Raw genomic sequence first — 9,565 nt, 5'->3', positions numbered from 1 at the left:
TGAGGACACAGTGAGAAGACAGTCGTCTATAAACCAGACACTGAAGCTGCCAGCACCTCGGCCTTGGACTTCCCAGCCTCCAGAAACGTAAAAAGTGAATTTCAGCCACCCAGTCTATGCTACTTTGCTACAGCTGCCTGAGCTAAGACGAGGATCGAGTAACTCTTTCTGCTCCAGTCCCACCAGCTTTCTCCCTGCCTCCAAACATCTCCGGGCCTTCCCACGTGCCTTTCCGTCAGCCTGGAATGACTCCACCCCGTATTCTGCTGCGCATCTCTTACGTGGCCTTGAGAACTCAGCCGTCACCTCCGCAGAGGAACCTCGGCCTTTACAAATCAGACCCCTTTATAACTCGCACCCGCACTCTCCATCCTGGCACATGCCACATATGGAAGCAGATAATCACTGGCCCAATTATATGGTGACATCTGACTCCCTCGGTAGCCTGTACATTCAAAGGAGGCCGACCTGGGTTTGACTGGTTTATCGCTGTGTCTCCAACTGTTCCCACAGGGTGTGGCATGTAGGAGGAGCTCCTGCAGGGTAGTGGTTCTCAAGCAATGAAACTCAGGGCACCTGTCTTCCTCTTTTTTTTTTTTTTTAAGATTTTATTTATTTATTTATTTATTTATTTATTTATTTATTATTTTCTTATTCATTCATTCATTCATTCATTTATTTATTCATGAGAGACAGAGAGAGAGAGAGAGGCATAGAGACACAGGCAGAGGGAGAAGCAGGCTCCACGCAGGAAGCCCAACGTGGGACTTGATCTCGGGACCCCAGGATCAGGCCCTGGGCTGAAGGCGGCGCTAAACTGCTGAGGCACTGGGCTGGCCCACTTTTCTTCTTATAATAAACATTTTGTAACATAGCATTTCCTACCTTGAGTGAAAATCATGGATAACACACTGTCTACACTCAACAGTTAACAAGGGTTTATTTGTAATGTTGTGTGAAGGAAAGGATTATTAAAAGGAAAGTAAATAATAATATCTATGTCAGTACGTACTTGCTTCAGCACAAGCACACGAAACATTGTGTAAGAGTCAAATATTTGCATCTATATGTAGAATTTCTAGGAACTTGGCGCATGCAGGCTCATACACGGTGTTGGTCTTAAATGCCATAAGGGATGCTGTTTTCCTCGATGTATTTTTTTTTTAAGATTTATTTATTTATCTGAGACAGACAAGAGGGAGGAGCAGAGGGAGAGAGAGAGAGCATCCTCAAGCAGACTCCATGCTGAGCACGGGGCCTGACATCACAACCTGAGCCGGAATCAAAAGTCGGCTGCTTAACTGACTGAGCCACCCCGGCGCCCCATGATGTGGGTTTTTTAAATTAATTAATTAATTAATTAATTATTATTATTTTTTAATGGCAAACAACTCTTAGTACAACTACTTTTTAAACTCACCATCTACCTTAGATTTACATGGAAATTACCTTCCTGAGAAAATTATTCCTTGCAAATTAAAAGAGTTAGTACACGCCAAACGGGATCGGATTGCAGGCTCGGAGGCGCTCATTGACGCGTGCACGCACACACACACAGGTTTCTTTCTCACCTGTGTGAATCCTAAGTGGGACGCTAGGAGGTCGTGCAGGGCATGAAGAGTGTTTCTTAGGACTGTCCTGAACATTTCAAGGTATCTAGAGCGTCCCTGAGCTTTGTCTACTAACCGACACTGTCGATCTCCGAAATCACCGCAACAACCAAAAATATTCCCCCAATTTCCTAAAACATTACCTAAAAATAGAGGCACGGGACTGCGTCTTTTGGGAATTCCTGATATAAAGCATGATTTCTGTATCACACCAATTTCTTTTTTTGCATAGCGTGGGAGATTTAAACAATCTCGTGAATGAATGATCTACGCAAAGGGGGAAATTTTGATGAGGCCGCCGACTCCTGTGGCGTTGGCCCGACAAACCCACTTCTCTGCTCAGTCCAATTTGCAGCGTCGGGTTGGTCAGCTGCCACCTTTCACCGGGCGTAACAAGGTAGAGAAGTTTATTTTCTCATTTTCCGCAAACATGGATTAAACACCCCCCTCGCTGCCAGGACTGCAGTAAGGCTGCGGGACCCGAGGGGAAGCACAACATGTTCCCCGTGAGGCAGTGGCCCCCGGGAAGGGACGAGGGATTGAAAAAGAAGTGGAATGTGTTCAGCAGTCTGGCAGTTAGCAGAGCTCATAAAAAATGACTTTCCCTTAAAAACCATTTTACAGTGTTGTGCTTTTATTAAAAATCTTAGTTTTTCTCCTGAGAGAATCGTTCTGCTGGAGTAACAAGCAGAAACAAAGCGGAGTGGGTGACATCCAAGAAAATGACTTCGGAGCCATAATGTCCGTATCCTACACAATAAACACTGTCACTTCATGTAAACTGGCAAGAATGGGGTAGGAAACTCGCTATTATGGAAATTGCTCCAACGCTTCTCAGTTCTACAGATGTAGTCTCAAGAAAAAAAAAAAAATCACAACCGTGTCGAAATGGAAACAGATTGCTGGATTTAGCGGGAAGGTTGACAGGCAGGGAACACTTCTGTTAAAAAGCCATTGCCACCAAACTCTTCACCTCTGGGTTCGAGACCGTCTCCCACCTGGGACGCTGGAAGGGACTTGGTGCTGGAGCCCCAGCGCGGCTCTGTGAGAGCTCCCAGCATCAGGCCAACGGCCGAGCTCAGGAGCTGTCGGCTGCGCGGCCAGGCCACAGGTGAGCCAGGCCACGGGTGAGCCAGGCCACGGGTGAGCCAGGCCACGGGTGAGCCAGGCCAGGGGTGAGCCAGGCCAGGGGTGAGCCAGGCTAGGGGTGGGCCAGGCCACAGGTGAGCCAGGCCAAGGGTGACCCAGGCTAGGGGTGGGCCAGGCCACAGGTGAGCCAGGCCACAGGTGAGCCAGGACACGGGTGAGCCAGGCTAGGGGTGGGCCAGGCCAGGGGTGAGCCAGGCCAGGGGTGAGCCAGGCTAGGGGTGGGCCAGGCCACAGGTGAGCCAGGCCAGGGGTGACCCAGGCTAGGGGTGGGCCAGGCCACAGGTGAACCAGGCCACAGGTGAGCCAGGACACAGGTGAGCCAGGCTAGGGGTGGGCCAGGCCACAGTTGAGCCAGGCCAGGGGTGACCCAGGCTAGGGGTGGGCCTGGCCACAGGTGAGCCAGGCTTCAGGTGAGCCAGACCATGGGTGAGCCAGGCCACAGGTGACCAGGCCATGGGTGAGCCAGGCCACAGGTGACTAGGCCACGGGTGAGCCAGGCCGCGGGTGGGCTGCCGCCTCCGGGAGCCGGGCACCGCAGGGGCGCGTGGCCGTAGCAGCAAGCGGCAGATGGAGCTCTGGGCACAGGGGCTCTGCGGTACGGAGCCAGCGCGTGGGTCTGTTGTGTGTCTCTCGTGGGAGGACTAGGGAACGAGGGACGCCAGGTGCCGTGTGCCGGGCGCGTGGGGGAGCGGGCCTGGAGCTCTGTGCTGTGATGGTCCGTGACGTTTCCTCTGAGCAGCTGGGCTGCCCCTGCCTGAGGTCCTGACCTAGGAACCGAGTGGAATGACGACAACAGGATTCCCTTAACCACGGGCCCTCGTTTCCAAGGTTTGGGGCCCACGGAGGTGTGTCTGTTAACTCTGGATGCCTTGACCCCTCCTGGAATCGGCAAGTATGTGGGCGATGCCCGTTTCTTCCTTGCCCCCACGGGTACATCCTAGACTCCTGCGGGACAGCGTAATGGGGTGCAAATACCCAGGACTGGAGGGCTGGAAGCCTAGGCTCTGGTTTGGATGGATGCCCACTGACAGTGGCCGAGGGGCCGCGAGCAAGCCCTCCATCCTGCTGGCTGTGTCACCTGTGGAATGAAGGGCTCAGTCTTTTGACAACAACAACCACAAGACAAACCAAGAATCCGTCGCTGACTCCGCCACAGCTGGTTCTACACGCAGGGGTGGGTTCCTTCCCCTTTCTGGGCCTCGTTTCTCCCTATCCGTAAGGTGGAGAAGGTTATCTCGGCAATTCACCCCGGCTCTAGAATTATGGATTTTTTAATTAAATTTTGACCAATACAGTTGTATTTCAGATACACTAGGGGGACCCCATGGTGAGTTTAAAACTGATCGTGTAGTGGAATTCTTTGCCAAAGCACAAGGTATCATCTTTGATGCTAGTCTTGCAGGCTGGATCTTAGGGCACGAGAATGGGCTTTCTTAGTGGGAGGTGCACCCGTTTTAAAACTATGTAAACCCGCCATTCCTTGCTTCCATTGATTTGTCAGGGTCATTTCTGGGCTCTAGCACAACTCCCCAGGGTGTTAGGGAGAAGTGTGAGCACAGGAACCTGGCACGCCTGGGAGCCACACTCTGCGTCGCGAATGAACATTTCTTACCCTTCCTTCCTTCCTTCCTTCCTTCCTTCCTTCCTTCCTTCCTTCCTTCCTTCCTTCCTCCCTTCCTGTTGGGAATCTGGGCAACATTGTCAATAAACCATTTCCATGTGGGGAAGATCCCGTAAGTATACCCTTTCACAGGAATGGAGTTGAAGGCAGGGAATGGTGATTAAAAAAAAAAATCTCAAAAAAAAAAAAATCTCTTTCCTAAAAAGAAAGAGAAAAGGAAAGTAAATGAAATAATAAGAACAAAGAGAAAGCAGCAAATATTTAAAAAGTGTGTACAATGTGCCAGGCACAAGTCTATGAACAGGTGCTATTATACACCCATTTCACGAATGAGGAAGTGGTTCCTCATTGATAAACGTGGTTTATCAATTTAAAATGCATGGAGATGGGGGCACCTGGCTGGCTCAGTGGTTGAGCGTCTGCCTTTGGCTCAGGTCTTGAGCCATTGTCCCGGGATCAAGCCCCACATCAGGCTCCCTGCAGGGAGCCTGCTTCTCCCTCTGCCTATGTCTCTGCCTCTCTCTCTCTCTGTCTCTCCTTAATAAATAAATAAAATCTTAAAAAAAATAAAATAAAATGCATGGAGACGGACCACCTAACCCAGGTTTAAAGGATGGTGAGCAAGAACAAAGTGCATCAGTGGCATGAATTAGAAAAAGCCCAAACCAGAAGTCAGGAGACCTGAGTTCAAGTCCTAGCTTCCCTACTGATACAGCTATTAAACGGACAGATGCCATTCACCTGAGGGCAATGTGAAGATCCAAGCAAGAATATGAGGGACCAGAGCTGAGCAAGAGCTAGTTGTCGTCCATGCCCTCAGCTAAATCTTTGCCCGTTTTTTGTCCTTCTTTGCCATACCCCTGTTTCTCCCCATGCTCTACCCTCAACTTTCTCCAACTGGGAAACATGGAGTCATGAGGAGGCCTCCATTCACTCCTGTAAGTCAGAGGTCCCAAAAGGATATCCCACAGATTGGTTCTATCCTACAGATATGTTTTGATTGGCCAATACAGCTTTTATTTAAAAAGTTTGAATGACCTGCAAACAGCTAACACTGGGGGGGCATCACGCAAACTTTTGATCTTTCATGAATGCTCAGAAGATTTGGCCACCCCTAGCCTTCTACCCTCCAGTCATAGGCTGGATTTGATTGGGCGCGGGGTGATCTCCGATCAACCAATCTCCATTACTCCTCATTGCGTTACACTTGTCGGCAGTTAAGCTCTGACTTCTGCAAACATTTGGATTTGTGACCCTCTGCTTTAAGCTAACATTGTCCCTTTTCTTGGGTTCCCTTGAAAAGGCAAACACACTTGGGAGGGGAACCCCATAAATAAAAGTTGGCAGGATGGATTCTGCATTAGATATCCAAGAGAAGTCAAGGACAACATTTCTTCTCGAGGGATAGTATGGGAGGTCTAAAATTAGAGAGATTGAGGAGGGAAGCCATGGAGCTGGCATATAGTAGGCACTCAGAAACCTTTTGCTGAATAAATGAAACAACCGTGGGGATGGAGTATGGGGGGAGCCTGAAGTCAAGCTTTTGCTACTGAGTTGCACGGGCTCTAGCCATCACCAAGATGCACTCTTTAAGCATCATGGTACATCCCTGGGCCTTTATCCTTCCTGGGGACCATATTTCCTGTCCTCATTTGTCCTAAAAAATGAGGACAAACCTGGCCAAAGATTAAACTGTTACTTGAATTCAAATTAGTTTAGAATATTATTAGATCTATTATATGCCAGGGACTTTGCTAGGCTTTGAGGGTATAGGATAAATCAGAAATGTTTCTTGTCCTCATGACACTCACTCTTATAGGGAATTCAGAAAAGAAATCAGCAATTACAGTGTGGGATAGGTGCTATGATAAGAAATAGAGGGTGGCTGGGAAGACAGCCTATCGTGTCTCCATTAGTCCATAGGCTACCTTCTTGAAAATTGGAAAAAAGATCTCATCTTCTGAGTAGATAAAGCCCAACTTGGGGCACACAACTTGTTAAGTACAGTTTGGTCTGGAAATCAGATGTCATGACCTGGTGCCTTTGGCTACAAATGAGGTGATGCTGTTAGGTAGGTGGTTGTATCAATTAGGTTATATTCTGCTGCAAGTAATAGAAAAACCAATTAATTGTGGCTTAAGCCATAGGACATTTACTGCTTATTTAACAAGAGGTCTGGAAGTAGGCGGATCCAAGGTTGATGCAGCGGTTCCATGGTCTATGCTTCTGTGTGTCTATGTCTTAGCTATTATTTAGGTCTGTTCATGGTCACGAGATGATTGTTGCAGATCCAGATCCCACATGATCATTTTCAAAGTCAGGATATGGGGCAGCCAGAGTGGCAAAAAACAATCCTCTCCTGCATGCTGTCTGCTTTGATCAGAGAGGAAATAAGATCTTTCCATAAAGCACTTGTAGCAGATTTTCCTGTATATTTTATCCAGCAGTTAGGTCACATGGCCACTCCAGCTGACAGAGGGGCCAGGAAAGCAAGTATCTGGCTTTGTCAGTCTTTAGAGTGGGAGGTGCTTTGGGAAGAAGGTAGGTTGAGACTGTTTGTTGGGTGGGCAATTTACAGCGTCAGCCACGCTAACTCAGATTGGGCTGGTGAGACAGCATTTCCTAGAAGTGCTGCTTGAGCTGAGGCCTGAAGGGTGAGTTAACCTCAGAGAAGTGGTGAGTGTGGAGGCCAATGGAAGAGCAGCGTGGGAGAGCATGGCAGCAGATTCGTTAGGGTCTTGGTGAAATAGAAAAGGCACAATGGAAGGAGAGGCAGAAGAAGTAAGGCTTGACAATTAGGGCACTTGTAACCTGGAGGGAAGAGGCAATGTGTAAACTCTATAAGTCAAAAATAATATTCCAGTAAGATGTGTAAAATTTTGAAATGGGCATAATCCTACATCACTCCAAGCGTCCGGACATTCAATATATGGTGTCTCAATTGTTAGCTCATGGTTAAAGGAGAAGGAGCACTCCCAGGGAAAGACTCAGGAATCAAGCTGTCTTTCCTCGAAAAATAAACTCAGTAGATTGCATGATGATGATGGTGATGATGATAATGATAATGAAGACCGGGACAGGGGCAGCTAGTATTTGTTGGGCACTTATTGTATGGTAGACACTGTTCTAAGTAGTTTACATATATTAACTCATTAAATCTTCTCAACAACTCTACGAGGCACATGGTTTTAATTTCCCATTCTGCGGATGAAGCAAACTGAGTCGCCGATGGATTAAGTACCTTGACTAAGATCAGCGTATGATGGTTCAGCCAGTAGACAGCAACGCATATTGATGTTTAAAATGTTTCTTTTCCTCCCTGTCAACAGGCCATACTGTCTATACTTATTGTGTGTGACCCAACAGAGATTAACCCTAACTGCCCCGGGCTCTGTGGCTAACAAGTCAACTAGTCACCAGGGGACAAAAGCGAGAACTGGCTAGTTGTCTCTATGGATTGACTTGCCTGAGAGAACAGCCTGAGAGCAAGGGTCCCAGTCAAGAGAAATCAATATGTCAATGTGGATGTTTTATTAAAACCCAGACTTGGTTTCTCGGCCAATGAAGTGTATTGCATAGAACCTCATCGGAGCTATGGCTGCCACCCAAGTGCTGTGGCAGACAATAGACCCAGGTCAGTTTGGGTCATTGGTTTCAGCTTTTTAACCCTTCATTTTTTTCCTCCCAAGAAGACTATATTAAATGCCTGGTATATGCTCTGTCCTATATGAGGCCTTAGGGAATAAAATGCTAGATGAATGAAAGGAAATCCTTGCTCTTGAAGGATCAGACAGTGATGTTTGTCTTCCCGCTTTCTTTCCTATCTGTTGGTGATCTCTTTATGTTCTTGGAGAATACACAAGAGGATCCAGAGTTTTCAGATTTGGCTCAGGTGTCACTGAGGCAGCCTGGCGTGATGGTAAAAATGTGGGATTAGATATCAGGAAATCAAACCTCTGATTGGATTCTGTCTCTTACTCATGAGTGATTTGGACTGATGACTTCACATTAGCTTGGCAACGTGGGAAAAACTCTGGATTTGGAGATGTGGATTCTGTTATATGATTGATGAGTTGGTTGTTTGCCTCTGCCTCTAACCTGAGAAGGAAGGGCCCAGTATGGCTTCATCTCAAAGAAGGCTGTGTTCCCAGTGCCCAATCCAGCCATATTTCCAGTGATTAATACCAAGCTTCTAGAGTTTCCTGGAGATAGGAAAATAGACTGGAGAAATCAGGAGGTCTAGAATCGAACCTGTGTCTGACTATGTGCTCTATGACATCCTAGGTGTGGGATTTCAGGTTTGTTATTTAGGGGAAAAATCCAAATAACCATGGTCTAAATAAATTAAAAATTCATGTCTCTTTCATGTAAAGGTAGACCACCCAGAACTGTTAGAGTTACCATCTTTAATATGTGACTTCTATCTTAGTTCAAATCGACTGCTCTAGCTCCAGTCTTCACAATGAACATGCCACACAATGGGAAGGAGAAATGCTGTGTCTCTTCATTTAAGAACATTTTCCAGAGGTTGAACACACTAATTTTGTTTCTAATCCACTGGCCAAAGCTTACTTGTGTACATATATACCTATAAGGGGGGCTGGGAAATACAGTCTTTATTCTGGGCAGCCTAGTTCAAATGTGGGGGTTCTTTAACTGAGAGAGGGAGAAGACAGATACTGAGCCCCAGGAGCAATCTAGCTATAGTAAGTTATTCTCTTCTTTGACCTCTCATTTTTTAATGAGTAAGTGATGCTAATGTTATCTGCTTCATTAGAATTTGTGAAGGTAAAAGGACAAAGTTTTGTGAAAGTATCTTGCACATAACAGGTGCCCAGTCAATAGGAATAAGCATAATTATGTATGTAAAATGCTTGGCACATGGTAGGTGCCAATTCTCCCTCTTGCTCCACTCCTCTGGGTTTCATATGTGCTCAATGATATGTACGGGGGGAAAAAGTAAAAGTAGCTAAGACCTAGATCACTGCCATCCTGACACATGTAACTCTTACTGTTTGTTCATCTTTCTCCTTACCTATTCCATCTGAGACAGATCTGATGCTAAACATAGTTGGGACATGAAAACAAAGTAACCCTTTGGCAAACTGTCTCTCCATGGAGTCCATCTTACAGCAATTTTCAGAGTCATTGCTATCAAGGACCTGTCTGGGGGCAGATATAAGTC

The sequence above is a fragment of the Canis aureus genome, chromosome 23 (assembly GCF_053574225.1).
Source record: "Canis aureus isolate CA01 chromosome 23, VMU_Caureus_v.1.0, whole genome shotgun sequence".
In the NCBI taxonomy this organism is placed as follows: Eukaryota; Metazoa; Chordata; class Mammalia; order Carnivora; family Canidae; genus Canis; species Canis aureus.
This window is presented reverse-complemented; position numbering follows the sequence as displayed.